At 45.3% G+C, this 18,852-nt stretch overlaps 1 long non-coding RNA gene across 1 annotated transcript in view; it reads right to left on the reverse strand.

Moving 5' to 3' along the window:
- Positions 1-6,402, reverse strand: part of LOC120398473 — a 77,951-nt gene extending 71,549 nt beyond the window's left edge. Inside the window, exons 1-2 of the long non-coding RNA XR_005594462.1 lie at positions 6,357-6,402; positions 2,360-2,433 (exon numbers count right to left, since the gene is read on the reverse strand). This is a non-coding gene — a long non-coding RNA (uncharacterized LOC120398473). The remainder of the gene's footprint in view (positions 1-2,359; positions 2,434-6,356) is intronic.
- Positions 6,403-18,852: the final 12,450 nt, after the last annotated feature.

Genomic DNA, 18,852 nt, shown 5'->3' on the forward strand with positions numbered 1-18,852 from the left:
ATTAGATGATTTACTGGTTTCTGCTGACCTTAAACACTATGGTTCATGGTATACAGCACCCTCATCACACCCGCACACATCCATGGCTGTACCGTGTGCTGCAGGAGACAGACAGGCTGGAAACAGCCCAACCTCTGACTAGCACAAGCATGAGTACCCAGTGGCAGGGCACAGACCCAGATACATAGGGAACAGAGTTACGAACTGGAATTCCATTGGTCAAGCCTTTGTGACCATGACTGTGCTATAGAAAGTGCCCCCAACAACGTTGTGCTCTTTGATCTCCATTGTGAGCCGGGACCCTCATCCTCTTCCTTCAGCCCCGTGCTTCTGGGTGCCCTTGGCCCATGTGATATGTGGGATTTGTTGGTTCCTGATTGGGTTCCCAGCCCTCCCGCCATCCCTACTGGTGGTGTGTCAACCTGTTCACAAAGTGAGGGACGTGCATCTAGAGTCTAGTTATTTGCCTGTGTGGTTAGCACCAGTTCCATTCCCCTGCCATATATAATAGTATGTCTTACCCTTCTTTTGACCATGCCCTCCTCCGCCTGTGCACCAGCACTGTCAGCACATTTTAAGGGGGACAATGGGGTGCCGAGCCCACTGTGCTCATCCTTTGGTGAACTGTTGGCTGGACTATTTTAGCCCTTGCAAAGGGGCGTGGGAGGACTTTTGGGGACCATTTGGGGATGAATAAGCTTAGCATCTGCTATCTATCTAATCTATCAATCTAATCACTATAATATCTGAATGCCAGTGCTAACATTATGGTTGATTTCTTTCTCTCCTTTCTTCTTCCCTCACAGAGCTTCTCTCCTGGCAAATCTCAGCTTCCTAGGAAATGCCTTAAAGATGTGTAGCCTCCCATTTCATTCCCACCCCCAGAATCAGCCCCTCCAGGTCCATGCTGAGGGAAGAGCCAGATGAAGTACGGAGGCTAATGCTACTGTTTGTTAAACCAACGTAACCCCAGTCACTCAGGATTCACAATAGCATCAATGTATGTGGAATTTGGCCCCTTTAATTTCTTCACCCTGAAGCTTTAAAATTCCCTCACCCTTTTAGGATGAATTCTACTGAACACCACTCAGTTCCCAACAAAAAACAGACCTTCCTTTCCTGTAGTTCCATCTTAAACGTATGGGTTTCCTATAAATGATTATGGAGCACTCAGCCTTCTGGAGCCATTGTACTTAATACAAAGGAAGACATTTTGCTTTCACAGTCAGTCTCTCTCCTTGTGCATTTGTCTCCTAGATGTTTGACTCCTAAGGGCCAAAACGTAAACACGCTAATCGTGTGTGCGTTTATTAAAAGGCTGGCAAAATCAGATTTTTGAAAGAGCAATTTTTACAGTTCACTGGTAAGTTTTTAGTAAGGTCACCGGAAACACATTTTTTTTTGTTCTGCCCCCGTTGCTGCTGCCAAGAGAATGGGTAGCTTAATTGCAATTGTCATCATTATGAGCAGCCAAATTAGACATGCATATGTAATGTATTTAAATTTACATAAATTGATTATTAGAAGAAATGGAAATTCTGAACAAGCATCTCCCCTTTGCACAGTGAAAGCGCTGTCCTTCTGTTGTCTTCATCAAGGACTTTTCAAACAAGTTTGCACCACCTTTGCATTTACTTGTGGGAGTCATTCTGGGCATGCCAGCAGTTCTCATTCCTTTTGCAGTGACCTACAGCAAGGACGCTTGGGGATGACTCTTTGTGAGTTGAGGGCTCCTTCGACTGACAGCCCTAACTAGGTCCACTTGAACCATATTCTGGGGTCTTAAGAAGAACGGAGGCCTTTTGCCATACTAGGGGTTGAACCAGGGACCTTCAGAAAAAAGCTATTATAGGCTGAGTTAACAAGCCAAGCCAGGATATAACCCAGACCTATTCTCTATGCATTGGACACAGAGGGGGACAGTAACACACACTCACCAGCAGGTTACATTGGCCCTTTGCAGAGGGGTGAATATTGCCTCCATAGAACAAGTATAATCTTATACCTCAGCCAATCACCTGTAGGAGTCAGGAAGGATTTTTTCCCCTGAGGCACAATTGCCTAGATACATTCTGAGGTTATTTTTCGCCTTCCTTTGAATCATCAGAGATTGGCCACTGCAGGAGATGGGACACCAGATGGGGTAGACCTGTGCCCTGAGGAGCCACAGAGAATCTTCTCTCTAGATGCCTGGCGGGTAAGTCTTATTCACTTGCTCAGGATCACACTTATCAAATTTGGGGTCAGGCAGGAATTTTCACCCCAATCAGATTATCAGGTAGCATGGGGAGGGGGGAATTCACCTTGCTCTACAGCATGGGGCTAGGATCATCTGGGCATATCTCAATCAATTCCCTACCATTTCAGGGGCCCTGGGCATTGCTGAAAGCTTGGTCTCTCCTGTTCTCTGCCTGTGGCACACAGTTTCTTCTCCTGAAGACAGAAATGCTTGTGTCTAATTAAAGTTGTTAGGCTCAATATAGGTGAAAACTAGTGGTCTTTATTAGTCAGGCAGTCACATTAGATCAGTGGTTCTCAAACTTTTTTACTGGTGACCCCTTTCACACAGCAAGCCTCTGAGTGCGACCCCCCTTATAAACTAAAAACACTTTTTTATATATTTAACATCATTATAAATGCTGGAGGCAAAGTGGGGTTTGGGGTGGAGGCTGACAGCTCATGACCCCCCTATGTAATAACCTTGCAACCCCCTGAGGGGTCCCGACCCCCAGTTTGAGAACCCCTGCATTAAATGATCAGATGGTCCCTTCTGGCTTTAAACTCTATGAAACTATGAAGTAAATGTGTCAATTTCTTTTCACAGCCAGCCTGGGCTGGTTTTGACCCAGTGGCTGAGGGGAGAGAAGGAGAAAAACTCAACGTGATTTATTTAGGCTCTCCAGAAACCTTTGACACAATCTCTCACAAGAGGATTTTGAGAAGACTAAGTTCAGACATAGGTGAGAGGCAAAGGACTGGATCAGAAACTAGCTATGAGAAAAAAAAAGAGTCAAAGAATCAACAGATTGACTGACAGTTTTCATTATGGCCGCGGGACACCACAAAGTTCCATAGTCAGACTGACATTGTGTAATATATTTATAAACTCTGTGGAAGAGGGAGTTAGCAATGACGTAGCAAATTTTAGAGATGGCATCGAAGTATTTAGTGTAATCAAGACCAGAGAAGACAGCAAAGAATTTCAGAAGGGCCTGAAATAGCCAGGTGACTGGGTAATAGGATGGCAGATGGAATCCTGTGTTGACACGGTAACGCACATTGAAAGGAATAGTTTGCACTGTTCATATACATTTCTGGGGTCTGAATTATCTGTATCAACTCAGGAAAAAGACCTGGGCATTGTAGCCCAGATGGCTAGCTTGCCTTTATTATATTCAGCAGTAATGCATGGACCCTACAGGCCTGTATCCTGTGTGACATTAGCTTCAGCCATTTTAGCACAAGGCTTGAGACCTATGAAATTTGGCACAGATAAATGGCCCAACGGAAAACCCCAAGTATTGGGGAGCTGACAGTAGAGTGTTTAAGGCGAATTTCTGACCACAGGAACATGAGTCCAACCACAAGAGTGCCATGGTGACAAATTCACGTACAAAATAATAACAGGTACATGAGTTACATCCACAGATGTCTAACCACAAGAGGGCCACGGCAATTAATTGACATATATGATAAAAAGTTGAGATCATTGATACACTAACCTATAGGAGAAGGGCACTCCAACATTCATTTATTAATTGGGGATCCCTCAATTCGAAGGTGATCTCTACTATGGATTTACATATGGGTCCTGAGATGACTCAGGAGTCTGATCCTGGAACTGTAAATCCACCTGCAGTAGGTACAGACATTTCCTGGCAGGCCAGCTGCCTGCTGGGAGAAAGTTCTTTCTTTTTTCTTCCTCCTCTTTCTCTTTTCAGCTTTGAGGGCAAGGCGCTTCTCCTCAAAGCGGGCCACTGCCCGAGGGAGAATATGGTGCCATTTGGGTCAGTCGGTGGCTTTCTGCTCCCAGCTTGAGATGTCCACATCAGTTTTCTTAAGATATGCTTTCAGTGAGTCTTTGCAGTGTTTCCTCTGACCACCACGGGATCTCTGACCATGGGTGAGCTGAGAGTAGAGGGCTTGTTTTGGGAGGCGAGGGTCTGGCATCTGCGCATAATGTCCAGCCCAGTGAAGTTGGTGCAGGAAGATCATTGTTTAATGCTGGTGACAATGACTTCAGCGAGGATGCTGGTGTTAGTGCAACGATCTTGCCACTTGACGCGAAGGATCTTCCAGTGGCATCGGTGATACCTCTCCAAACTCTTGAGGTGCTGTCGATAGGTCACCCAGGTTTCACATCCATAGAGGAGTGTAGGAGCAACAATTGTCTTATAGACTTGGATCTTGTGTCCTGCCATAGGTCACGGTCCATGAAAACGCATTGAAGCAATTTCCCAAAGGAAGCACTTGCGCGCCGGATCCTGTCCTGGATCTCACTGTCAATTTTTGCGTTTTGAGAAAGTTGGCTACTGAGGTGGCAAAAGTGCTCAACTGTATCCAGAGTCTGACTCTCAGTGGTGATGACTCCAACATTAGTAAGGTGAGGAAATACAAATAAGGAAGAGGGGAGAAACCCCTACTGTACACGCATCAGACATATCAGCATCAGCATAACATGTTATAAAAGTGGCATCCCAGACTATGGGCACTAGGAGAGAGAGATGTAGTGCTGGAGAGGTGCCAGAATGATGGGCAGGTGATGGTGATACGGAAGATAGTGGCAAACATTTCAGTTTGTCCTGAAAGGGATGGTGTGAGTATGGATGTGCAGAGGTACATTCTGTAGTATCTCTATCTATCTTACTGAGCTGGAGTGTTTGTGACTGTACTAAGTGGGCTAATAAACTATTTGTAAACATAGAAGAGTTCCTGTAGTGTGAGTGTTGCAGCTTTGCACAGCGGGGATCCCAACGATATAATAATTTGAATAATACTGGGCCTGGTCTCGGGACAAGAACCTGTCAACCCTCAAAGTGATAACTGGGAAGTCTTAAATAATCAATATAATTAATATGTAATCTATAGATCAGGCTACAGATTTGGTGCCCAAACAGGGACCCCAAGGGACGTACAGGGGCAACCTCCCTACCCAGGATTGGTAACTCACCTTTGGTAAAAATTCTAAATTGAAATCCAGCTAATCTCTCTGTCAGAAACACTACAACTCACCAGGGACTTCCTCTTTTTCCTCAGCTGTTGTTTCTCTTTTCTGTTTCTTTGCCTCTAATATACTACTACTACTTTCTTCTCTGCTTAACTTCACAACAGCGGGAGGGATTATGCCCTCCTGGGAGGAATAGTAGACAGAGACACAAGCACACGGATACACACACACACACACACACACACACACACACACACACACACACACACACACCGATCAAAGGAACGCTCGAGGTCTTGACCATCAGACTCACTTGGCATGCCTCGTGGATGACCATATGTCTCCCACCATTAGGTCTCAATGGAAATTTTAACTGTATAAAGATTCCTCACTGCACTCTAAGGGCATCCTTGCTGCATATTATCAACTAGTCTTTGGGGGTTAGAATCTTTATACACGTATTAAGGGGCTTTGTAAGTTGAATTGTGTTGTAATATTGAGGTACCTGAAGCTGAAATTGCAGTTGCATCAGGGCCTGGTGACTCACGCATTGAGGTGGTGGGAGAGTTAATTTATGATTTATATATGGACTATATGGTGGATAGAAAGCTGTCTAGATCATTGGACTCAATGGGTAGTGATCAATGGCTCCATGTCTAATTGGCAGCTGGTATCAAGTGGAGTGCCCCAAGGGTTGGTCTTGGGGATGGTTTTGTTCAATATCTTCATTAATGAGCTGGAGGATGGCGTGGATTGCACTCTCAGCAAGTTTGCAGATGACACTAAACTGGGACGAGTGGTAGATATGCTGGAGAGTAGGGATAGGATACAGAGGTACCTAGACAAATTAGAGGATTGGGCCAAAAGAAACCTGATGAGGTTCAACAAGGTCAAGTGCAGAGTCCTGCACTTAGGATGGAAGAATCCCATGCACTGCTACAGACTAGAGACCAAATGGCTGGGCAGCAGTTCCGCAGAAAAGGACCTAGTGATTACAGGGCATGAGAAGCTGAATATGAGTCAACAGTGTGCCCTTGTTGCCAAGAAGGCTAAAGACATTTTGTGCTGTATAATGTTGAGATGAGTTCCTGTCTGCATCCTGTAAAACTTGCCCATACCAGTATTGCCCTGGCCTCTTCTTTTGTCATTCAGTGTTGAACGCATTCTAAAACAATACACATTTCCTCACCTTTTGGGGGCGAAGCGAGACTTTAAGGCACCTGCTCCCCTACATGGTGTAAACTTTGCTTGTGCCAATCAGAAACGAACACAAACAGGTTTTGGGCCCCGTCCCCTATGACACTTCTATGATGTCATAGTTGGTACTTTAGGTCTGCCTGCCATGTGCAGGCAGGGAGAGGAGAAAGAAAAACGAATCCTGTGTATCCTGTGTACACCCGTAAAAGAGCCTGATCACCTCGAAGCCTCTCTCTCCGCTCACGTGTTTCAAACAGAGCTTCTACGTTTGCCGGTCGTTATGCGTTGGTTTGTATTTGTAAGTATCGGTTATTACTAAATGCTGCGTCTTTGTTTATAAATATTTTAGTAGATATTTTAGTCATTGTGTGTTTTAAGTTTCATTAACTCTATTAACTAATCATACGCTGCTTCCTTACCCCTTTAAATTGATTAACTTTAGTTGTGTGTGTGTGTCTGCAGTTTGCATCGTGACCCATATTCTCCTTGCATCCCTTACCAATATAGTCTATTGCCACGTGCAGCCTGGTAAATAACAGGCCTGCATTTTCTTTCGCCCCTGCATGTACGTGGCAATCCACATATAAGTAAGGGCATTGCCAGCAGATAGAGGGGCGTGATCATTCCCCTCTATTCAACATTGCTAAGGCCTCATCTGAAGTATTGTGTCCAGTTTTGGGCCCCACACAACAAGAAGGATGTGGAAAAATTGGAAAGAGTCCAGCAGAGGGAAACAAAAATGATTAGGGGGCTGGAGCACACGACTTATGAGGAGAGGTTGAGGGAACTGGGATTGTTTAGTCTGCAGAAGAGAAAAATGAGGGGGGATTTGATAGCTGCTTTCAATTACCTGAAAGGGGGTTCCAAAGAGGATGGATCTAGACTGTTCTGAGTGGTAGCAGATGACAGAACCAGGAGTAATGATCTCAAGTTGCAGTGGGGGAGGTTTAGGTTGGATATTAGGAAAAAAATTTTCACTAGGAGGGTGGTGAAGCACTGGAATGGGTTACCTAGAGAGGTGGTGGAATCTCCTTCCTTAGAGGTTTTTAAGGTCAGGCTTGACAAAGTCGTGGCTGGGATGATTTAGTTGGGGATTGGTCCTGCTTTGAGCAGGGGGTTGGACTTAGATACCTCCTGAGGTCCTTTCCAACCCTGATATTCTACGATTCTATGATTCTGTGTTTTGTGCAATCATAGTTCAGTCTCCTCCGCTCTCCCAGGCTGCATCCCAATCCATCTACCATGAGCTTGTTCCTTGCTGCTCAGTAGGTCCCAACTATGTAATCACTTCTTGATTTGCTAATAACACATTAGCCATCAATGGAAGAGAGAGGGAGGAGGATGCCCCTTCCCTTTGCTTTTTCTTGGGACTTGACTAAGTAATTGTTGAAACTGGTTAAGGGGTTAATTATTTAAGGAGGGAGGCCTCTATATAGTATTAAGTGCTTACTGTGTAGATTTTCAATGAAGCTTGTTAGTAAATTTTAATTAAACTTATTTGATGTAGAAGTTGAGGTGAGTGGCATAGAGTTAGTCAAGATTTCTGGGAACCCAGCTGTGGTCAACCACAACACAGCATAAAAAAATATTAAAGATCATGGAGAAGGTTTTGTATGAATGTAACATAGCCAGGCTATTTTCACCATCCAAACCTGTGGGGTTTGATCATATGATCATATGTTTAATGTAATAGTCAGGGAAAGTACAAAAAACGGTACTTACATGTATCACAGACAGTTAATGCTTGTCTGGAGAGAGAAATGAGAAACGAGACTGTCTAAGCACAGCTGTAAATATACGTCCAACTTCCACCAAAGCAGCATGTTAAAATCCAGAGGACTAAATTAAATAATCTAAAGGAATGGTTAAATAAAAAGTATCAAAGGAACAAGGACAAAAAACCCTCCACTTACCCAAAAGTAATGAAAGCTCAGCCTTCCCCCCAGCCATAGGTCTTAGAGACAATGTAACTAAGCATTTAGCCCATATCCTGTAATCCTGTAAATTTCTGTGCCTTTAATTTGCAATTTCTAAGACAACAGGAAACAAGAAGTCACTGAGGCTTTGACCAGTAGCTAACATGTTGCTGTAAAAACCGGAGGAGAAGTGCTTTGGGGCACTTTCTGTCTAGGAGGATGAGGAGAAGTCGGCAAAGCAAATTGCTTCTAATGGGAATCTGGCAGAATGATATTAAAACTAGGGACCCATAAAGCATCTAATTACAAGGTTCAGCATCCTTTTAGACAAGGCTATGTCTAATGTGCATGTACAAGGTAAAGCAAACCCTGCCTACTATCCCTGTAAATGTCGAGGGAGGCAGTAGGAAAAGAAGCCAGGGTAAAACTCTCAGGTAAAATTCAAGCATTAAGTATTTATATTGTTTTGTTACTTGCATATTCGTATTAGTCAAATTGCAGCCACAAAACATCCTGGGTTTAAATCAGCGGCTGTGCATTATTATTCCAAAAATAGATATCAAGTTAGTTGTGATTCCGCACGTGCCCAACACAGTAAAGGAAGCCAGCAACGAATCATATTTCTTCTTTACACAGAAAGTATTGAAGCCTCTAACAAGCAAAATGTAGCAGCCTCTGCTACCCACAACATGTATCATAGTTATTGTTATAGGTTTTAATTCATCAAAATACCGGAAAAGCTGTGTTATGCGGCCCTGCACCAACCAAAAAGCTCTATAAACCAGCTTTTCTAATCTTCATGGGAAGTCCATTTTATAGTCCAGTTGGTGGGGGGCCAGCAGGCTCCCTACCTGGCTTCACATGGCTCCCTGGAAGCAGCGACGTGTCCCTGCTGCTCCTAGGTGGAGGAATGGCCACGAGGGGTTCAGAGTGCGGGAGGAGGTGCCGCGCTGGGGTTTGGGGCATGGGAGGGGGTGCGAGCTCTGGGAGGGAGTTTGGGTGCGGGAGGGGGCTCAAGGGAGGGAGTTGGGGTGCGGGGGTAGTTTTGGGGTGCCAGATCTGGGGGGGCACTCACCTCAGGTGCCTCCCTGCAAACGTCGACCTGTCCCAGCTGCTCCTAGGCTCTGCGCGCTGCCTCTGCCTGCAAGCACCGCCCCCAGAGTTCCCACTGGCTGCAGTTCCCGGCCAATTGGAACTGCTGAGCCAGTGCTTGGGGTGGGGTGGAGGCATCAGGGACAGGTAGCCTCTTGCAGGGAGCCACACAAGATGAGTGCCCCTCAGATCCAGCACTCTGCACCCCCTCCTGTGCCCCAACACCCTGCCCCGAACCTCCTCCCACACCCAAACTCCCTCCCAGAGCCCACACCCTGCATCCCCTCCCGCGCCCCAACCCCCAGCCCTGTGACCTCTCCTGCACCCAAACTCCCTCCCTCTCAATTAACCAGCGTTTTTCACTTACCAGCATCCCCCTTTCCCCCAACGTTGTGGATAAAAAAAAAATTACTGTAAAATGTTCAATTTATCTCTTGAAATTTTCCCTTTATATTTCCAGATAAATAAAGCATCTGTTAATATTTTTCTCTCTTACCCACTTGTGTTTTAATCTAAGGTCTAAAGACTCAAGGGAAACACCTTTGGCTCCTAACTAAATCATTAAACTTCTTTTATAGGCAAACCAAGGGGTATACCCAGGAAAATTAATGATTTTAACCCTTAGGTTTCCTGGACCTGCTCTAAACGTTTAATCCACTGGTGGTGTGGTTTGTTGGTATGTTGGAATTACTTGTTTGTTTGCTAGATATATGTTTTGTGTCACATCACTAGATTATGATTTTTCATACTTTTGGGGAGTTTTTGTTGCAACAGCAATAGTTTTGCGCACAAAAGGGTGATTAGTAAAAATATTAATAGTAAAACATTGTTCTTTGTGGTACTACATAATTCCAATATTATAATTCGGGATTAACCCATGGGATTAGGATTGCCAATGTATATAAACTGCCAAGTGTGCACTGGGCCCAGTAGGTCTTCCCAACGCTTGATAATGATCCAACCAGCAGACTAAATTCTGTGATGAATCCTGGCCACGTACCACTCGAGGCACATTGCACATATGCTAAGGATATTGTCCAGCAACCTTCACTGGATATTTCAGCCATTATCACTCTGAGTGGGGATACACTGCTTCAGATGTAAGAGTAAGGGTTTGAGGGACTCGGTGATTAACGATGACTTTGTGTTGATTCATGATGCAAAACAACGTGGCATATTTCTCTCAGCCAGATGGTCAAAAGTACTCACCTGATCTTTGTTGGGTCAGTTTGCTAGATGGCCATCGACAACCAATAAATCGTAAAGTACTCGATAGCTTCCCTCACAGCCAACACAGACCATCACTGATCCATGTCAGGCTCCAGCTACCCATCATTCAAAGTTCAATCAAGCCTCAGTGGAATTTTCATAAGGCAGGTTGGGAAAAGTTCTGCAATGCACTGGAATGTAGGGTGGCTACCATTCCATCACGTTGTAGCCCAATCGATGAAACCTACCACCGATTCCAAGGAGCCATTTACAAAGCTGCATGTTCAGCTATACCATGGGGCTGTTGACTAATTTATACTCTCTGCCAATTACCAAGCCTTGCTCAGGAAATTTGAATTAACTGGTGATCCAGACATTGCAGACCATCTAATTGAGGGTCTGGACACTGCCAGGCTCACTTGGTAGAAGGAATCTGTGGAGAAGCTTGACTTCACTTATTCCAGCTGGAACCTGATCCACTGGCTGGTTGCTGCTCAACAACTTCCAGGCCAAAATCACCCACTGGTTAAGCCCAGTGAGGTTGCAAGACATCTAATGTGGGTAGCAAAGGTTCATCTAGAGAAGTAATTTAAATGCAAAGTATATGACAAATGGTGTCAACTTCAACATCAGAATGTGGGCAGGAGTCAGCCAGAGCTCCTCATGGTGAATGAACAAGATAAGGCCCTTAACTCCATCAGACCAGGCCCAATAGCGCGGTGTGATAACATCTCTCCAGAATTCGTTAAGCATCCTGGACCAAAGGCATCAGAGTGGCTCACTAATTTCAATATACAGGTCATTAATGAGAAGAAGCTACTGCGCACTTGGCATCAAGCAAAGATTATTGCCATTCTCAAGCCGGGCAAGGACTCCCACAATATGGCAATTTACTGCCCAATATCCTTGCTGTCAGTGTGTTTCAACGTGTTTGAGCGCTTGGTCCTCCAACGAATCGCTCTGATGTTGAATTATGTCTTGCAGGTTGAGCAGGCAGGGTTCAGGAAAGGACATAGGCACCTGTGATCAAGCCTTGGCCTTAATCACTTTTATTGAAAATGGTCTTCAACAAAATCTAAAGAAAGGACTGCCTGGATGTGACCATCGCTAATGACACTGTTTGGCACAAGGCCTTCCATGTAAACTCTCTCGAGTTGCCCTGCATTGGGTGGCCGAAGTAGTAGAGCTCTTCCTCCAAAATAGGTGGTTCATAGTACACATAGGTGAACTCTGCAGTTCCTGGAAGTGTCAGATTAATGGTCTTCCTCAAGGTTCAGTTCTTTCACCAATATTATTCAATGTGTATATCAATGACTTGCTAGCAACGGTCTTGCACCTGACATCTGATGCAGCTATCAAGCTCAGTCCTTCACAAAAATTGACAAGGTCCTGAATGGTGATATGAAGCTCATGCCAGACTACCGTAGTCAAGGGCACCTGCAGTTGAGCTTTTCCAAAACAGTTTCTAGCATATTTCATTTGCATAATGCAAGCACAAGCCACTAGTTAAATATTTTCTTAAACGGCCAATGCCTGCAGCATGTTTACCTCAGTGTGACATTGGTTAGGTCATTGATGTACCACAGTCACTTGAAGAAGACAGCAGCCAAAGGTAGCACTCAGAACAACCTGTTCAGAAAACTGGGCTGCTCAACCTGGGGTGTGAGCACCCGGATGCTTAGAACCAGCACGTTCCCTCTGCTATTCAACAGCAGAGTCCTATGCTCCTGTCACTCGTCTCACATGAGGCTGGTCAACGCAGCGCTTAACAAAGCTATGCGCATTGTTACCGGGGCTTTATGTGCAACTCCATTGCCATGGCTGCCAATACTTAGTAACATAGCACCGCCCCATATTTGCCGTGAGGGAGCCTCCATCATATTCCTGGCCAAGTTCCATGAGAACAGTGACTTACCTCAAACTTAGGTTTGAACAGAGACTGGGAATGGCTCAGTCATTACACTAATTGAATCTATTTCCCCATGTTAAAGTATCCTCACACCTTCGTGTCAACTGTCCGAAATGGGCCATCTTGATTATCACTTCAAAAGTTTTTCTCCCCTGCTGATAACAGCTTCTCTTAATTAATTAGCCTCTTACAGTTGGTATGGGTACTTCCACTTTTTCATGTTCTCTGTATGTATAAATATCTTCTTGCTGTAGGTTCCAGTCTATGCATCCAATGAAGTGGGCTGTAGCCCACGAAAGCTTATGCTCAAATAAATGTGTTAGTCTCTAAGGTGCCACAAGTACTCCTGTTTTTTTTGCCAATACAGACTAACACAGCTGCTACTCTGAAACCTGACTTGCCTCTGTACTCAAACCTCTTCATCCACCCAACACAGTTGTCTTCTAGACGCCCTTTATGGTCACTTTATGCCACCACATTACATGAGGGTGGAATCTGCTTGGCGTAATGAGTGGTCAGCAATGGCAGTCGTTAATCACTCACTCATCACTGATCCAACCATCTGCCCACCAGGTTTTGACCTTCCAAGACACCTGTGGTCATCCCTGAACTAGTTTGTAAAAGGACAGGGCAATTGTGCACCCAATGCCTTCAAATGACCCGCAATGTAGGTGCAGTCAATTTCAGACTATGTTGCATATTCTGGACAAGTGCCCGCTAACTTACTTTGATGGAAGGCTACCAGCTCTTCATCTGGTTGATGACAATGCCATCACATGGCTGGACACATTGCACATATGCTGAAGAAAAACAAGCAGAAGAAGAAGCAAAACACCCTGAAAGTTCAGACAGGTTTTAGGGTCTTATTCAATACCCACTGAAATCAGTGGAAAGGCTCTTATGGATTCTAATGGGATTTGTATCAGATTTATTAACCCTCATGCTTCAGGGCATAAGCTAACCTCTAACTCAGGGGGTAGAGTAGAAACTTTTCTTAGGGCAGGTTGTCCCATAACTGCCTACTGCAGGGCTTCTTCCGCCTTCCTCTGAGGCAGCTGGTATTAGTCACGGCTGGAGAAAAGATCCCACTGGTCTGATCAACACTAGCAGTTCCTAGGTCCTTATGATTGCAATAGTTATTTTATATGTATAAAATATTAATGATTATTAAAGCATATTCATTGACTTTTAATAACTATATAATCAGATGTGGGCCTTACATAGTTTATAAAGCTCATTAATTTTTGTATGTAATTGAGATGCGAAAAGTGCCTTATCAACCCTACATTAAATATTTATTTGAGACGCTTGATTTAAAATGTGCTATGTATATGTTTTGAGTGGATTCTAGGCTTAGGTTGAATACATGGGTCTTGCACTATAGTTACACAGTACAATACAATTCAGTGAAACTCAAATCTCTCACCCATAGCATAGGCGGAGGTGTTTACAGCCAGCTGTAGATATCTCCAGAGATGAAAGCAAAGGTTGGCACTCTAATTAGCCAGTCAAATCTGCCTAGGTTCCGAGCACATCTTTGTAACAACTGCTGTTGCCCCTCACAGATAAAAACATGTCTCTCTGTAGCCTTCTCTCATCAGTTCAGGCTGTCACAACCCTTTACCACAATGCTGTGTTTGGCTCTTACCTTGCAAGTGTTCTACCAGTTTTCTTTTTTTCTTCTTCCATATTTATGTCAAGGACTCCAAAATCCATCACTGCCGGTGTCAGTCGTTATCTCACAGGGGTGCCTCATTGTCACATTATTAGGGATGTGCTGGCTATGGAAGAAAAATTGTCTGGCATTCTTCAACAACGTCAACACAGCTTGAGTGCAGAACACTCCGTGTGGCACTTGAGTGCCGTGTAGGGCGCACTGCCTTCCTTTCACACACATGCATCACAGCCCATGAGATTTCTGCCTGTAATGCAGAAGTGATTGTGAGCAGAGGGTAAAAGTAATTGTGGGTGCAGAAAAAACAAAATAACTGTGTTTATTGAGAAGGATTAATTCAACGACATGAACCAGTGAAGGAGAAGGGTTCTGGCTGGTTCCAGAGCTCTGTCCAGAGTGATGTAGAGAGGCCAGACCCACTTCAGCAGTGGGTAGGTAGAAATAGTTTATAAAAACTCAAAGGAGAATTTCCCCAGCACAGGTACTGTGCTGATGTAAGGCTGACAGACCCCAGTCAGCAACACCTGGGATCAAACGTGAGGCTTTTGAAGCTTAATGCATGAACCTCTACTGCCTGAGCTAAAAGACAGCTCTCTCGCTTAGCCAAGCTATAGTAGGCTCCTCAAACTCTAGGTGGTTTAGTTGGGTGCTAGAGTGCCCCACTAAGCAGCATGGGTTACACTGGGGTCACAATAGGGGTATGCTGGGGAAGGAGCCATGACCTGGGCCATAAAGCACAGTGTTACGGCCGCTCTGGCTAGTACACCAGACCATGCGGAGGCTGTGGTAACTTAGAGAAGAGTCAGGGTTGCCTAGCTTATACTGGGAGTTGCTGCAGCAAGTGAGACAGCACAAAAATGGCTCTTGCCTGCCCCGGGAGCTGTCGTTTCCATCTTTCATACTGAGCCTCCTAGGGATACGGCACGGAATATGACCCATGGCCTCATCAGAACACAGCCCTCTGATTGGTCGCAACCCCATGCTTTGAGTGACCCTACAGAGCCGACTGTCAGAAGCTGGGACAAGAGGGGATGGATCCCTCAAAATTGCCCTGTTCTGTTCATTCCTGCTGAAGCATCAGGCACTGGCCGCTGCTGGAAGACAGGATACTGGGCTAGATGGACCCAGTATGGCCATTCCTATGTCCTTATGTTTATAGCCTGAGCCCATGTCACTGTTGCATGGCAGCTTCTGAGAGCTGGTTAACCTTTAAGTGGGTGTCAAAGAGAGTGACTATGTGTGGTGCCTCCTGCAGGCTGCAGGTTTCCAAGCTGGCTCCAAATAGGCATTCATGGAGGGGACAAGAGGAAGGGGCTAAAGGATCCATATTTGTGCTGCTCCAGCAGCTCCAAACTCTCACGTCAAGAGCAGCAATTACTTTTCCAGCCCATATACTAGAACAGCAGCTGCATGCTTTGGGAGTGTGCATTCAATGCCCACTTAGTTCCCCACATGATGCCCATTTACTTGGCCTTTGCGACTAGCAGGGGTGAATTTCCCCCTAAAAATGTGTTGGCAGGCACAGATTCCACATAGCTGGCAGGATCACAGAATCATAGAAGTGTGGGACTGGAAGGAACTTTGAGAGATCATCTAGTCCAGTTCCCTGCTCTCACAGCAGGACTATGTAATAAACAGACCATCCCTGACAGGTGTTTGTCTAAACTGCCCTTAAAAACCTCCAGTGATGGAGATTCCACAACCTCCCTTGGCAATTTGTTCCAGCATTTAACTACCCTGATGGTTAGGAAGTTTTTCCTAATAGCCAACCTAAACCTCCTTTGCTGCAATGTAAGCCCATTGCTTCTTGTCCTATCCTCAGAGGTTAAGAAGAACAATTTTTCTCCCTCCTCCTTGTAACAACCTTTCACATACTTGAAAACAGTTGTCATGTCCCTGCCTCAGTCTTCTCTTCTCCAGACTAAACACAACCAATTTTTTCAGTCTTCCCTCATAGGTCATGTTTTCTAGACCTTGAATCATTTTTGTTGCTCTTCTCTGGACTGTCTCCAATTTGTCCACATCTTTCCTGAAATCTGGTGTCTAGAACTGGACACAATACTCCAGTTGAGGCCTAATCAGTGCAGAGTAGAGTAGAAGAATTACTTCTTGTGTCTTGCTTACAACACTTCTGCTAATACATCCCAGAATGATATTTGCTTTTTTGGCAACAGTGTTACACTGTTGACTCATATTTAGCTTGCAATCCACTATGACCCCCAGACCCCTTTCCACAGTACTCAGGGGTGATAGTAACGTAAAGAACTTACCGGTACTCAGGGCAGCCGGTCTCCTGGTAAGGTGGGCGGTCAGCTCTGGGCCCCCAGAAGGGGTGAGGCCTCGGCCAGAAGAGGCAGGGCTGGGGCCAGACTCCCCCAGGCAGCCCTTCAGCACTGCCCGGCCCATGCTGCCTGGGGCTCCGGCAGCGATTTAAAGAGTTTGGGGCTCCAGTCGCTGTCAGGAGCCCCAGGTCCTTTTAAAACGCCAGGCCCTGGGGCAGCTTCCCCTTTTGCCCTCCCTGTCCCCTGTCAGTGGCCCCGCCAATACAGTGCTTAAAGCGCTGCAGCCGTGGCAGCACTTTAACCGGCAGCCACTTTCTTACCAGTACTCCATACCAGCCCGTACCAGCTTACTTTCACAGTTCTCCCTAGGCAGTCATTTCCCATTTTGTATGTGTGCAACTGACTGTTCCTTCCTAAGTGGAGTACTTTGCATTTGTCCTTATTGAATTTCATCCTGTTTCCTTCAGGCCATTTCTCCAGTTTGTCCAGATCATTTTGACTTTTAATCCTACCCTCCAAAGCACTTGCAACCCCTCCCAGCTTGGTATCATCCACAAACTTTATTAGTATATTCACTATATCATTATCTAAATCATTGATGAAGATATTGAACAGAACCAGACCCAAGACCGATCCCTGTGGGACCAGCTGCTCCTCCTTCTCCGGTAGATGCACAGAGACCAGGCAGTTTGCTCTGTGTATGTGCTTGTTTGTGTGTCTGATGGAAGAAACTCTAAAAAGTTAGATCCTGGGCATTTCAGGGGGATGGGATAGCTCTGTGGTTTGAGCATTGGTCTGCTAAACCCAGCATTATGAGCTCAATCCTTAAGGAGGCCATTTAGGAATCTGGGGCAAAAATCTGTCTGGGGATTGGTCCTGCTTTGAGCAGGTGGGTTAGACTAGATGACCTCCTGAAGTCCCTTCCAACCCTGATATTCTATGTTTTGTGTGGACAAAGCGATGCAGGGACAGATTCATTCCCACTGTCTACAGGTTATCCATTGACCAATTTGTCCTCTAGTTGAAATGTGTGTCTCTTCTTATTTAATATTTATGTTACAGTAGCACCAACCAAAATCAACACCCCATTGTGGTAGTCATGTGTTCTGCAGGGCAGACACATAGTGAGGAAATATTCCCTGCCCCAAAAAGCTTACCATATAAGTAGCTAAGACAGAGGGTGAGAGGAGAAACTGAGGCAATATGATGTACCCCAGCACCAGTAGCAGAGTAGAACATAGACCCGTCTCCATACTCCCCCCACTGATTCCCTATCCTCTGGAGCACAGACTCTCCCTATATGTCTTTCTTTTTTTCTTTCACACTTAACCCAGTGTTATCTGATCACTACTCCGTCCAATCCCTAATGGACTAGTGTCTGAATTATGATCACAATTGGCACTAATTGCTACTCTTAATAGCCTCCGCTGTGAGCTCTACGACTCGTTGTGCTGCTCCCTCACCTCCTGGTACCAGCGCCAGCAGAGACCATCTGGAGTCAAGGCACAGCTGCTGGTGTCCTCTACCTGTTGTGTGGGTAACTAAAAACTTCAGTCTCCAGAGATGACAATCCAGTAGCTGTCCCAGGTACTGAATCACTTTACAATACAGAATAAGGAACCTTACAGCATATACCTGGGAGACATTTTGCATTTTCAGTATCAGACCTGATATTCCATTGAGGCTTTTCTTAGAAGCCTTTTGTCTGTCTGCCAGCACAAATCAACGTTGTTTTTATTAGAGGGATGATTGCTTGAACTGCTGCCAGAAGTTGTTTGGGCTATTTGGGAGGTTAGCAAGAGACATGCACAATAATCTCTGTGTGTGTGTGTAGACTGGCTACTTTGTTTGCTTCCAATTCTCCATGGCTGCTCAGTTCCTTCTCTCGGCCCTGTCAATTTTGTTTAAAAAAAATAAACAAAAAGAAAAATAAATTCTTGCCCCAGACAGCAGGTTCCAGCTATAATCGCATCCTCCCAGACTGGGGTTGCCATCAAGCTTTGGAGATGACCCTTTTTGAATTATTCAGGGCAATTTGTACTGTAATCATAGGCCTGTCAATACAGCTCTTCACGATTTTAATTCCAAAGGGCTTCGCTACTATGCCCCGGAGCTGCTCTCATCAGAGTTGGAGATAGTCCCTTTGAAATGCTTCACTCTTCTGCGCTGCGTGGTGTGAACAAGGAGAGGCTGCTCCACTTGTTGTTTTGTGGAAGGGATCAATAGCTTAGAGCTAGTATCAGGGACCAAGGCATGTGTCAAATGCTCTGTTTCGATATGCCGTCAAAAGTTGGGCTGCTCGCCCCTGTTATTGTGGAAATGCTAATGGAAAGGAGCTGGCTTTGCAGTCATGGAGACTGGAATGTAGCATGCTCCCATAGTTAGGGCACTGGATGGGACCCAGA

The sequence above is a fragment of the Mauremys reevesii genome, linkage group 2 (genome assembly GCF_016161935.1).
Source record: "Mauremys reevesii isolate NIE-2019 linkage group 2, ASM1616193v1, whole genome shotgun sequence".
Classification (NCBI taxonomy): Eukaryota; Metazoa; Chordata; order Testudines; family Geoemydidae; genus Mauremys; species Mauremys reevesii.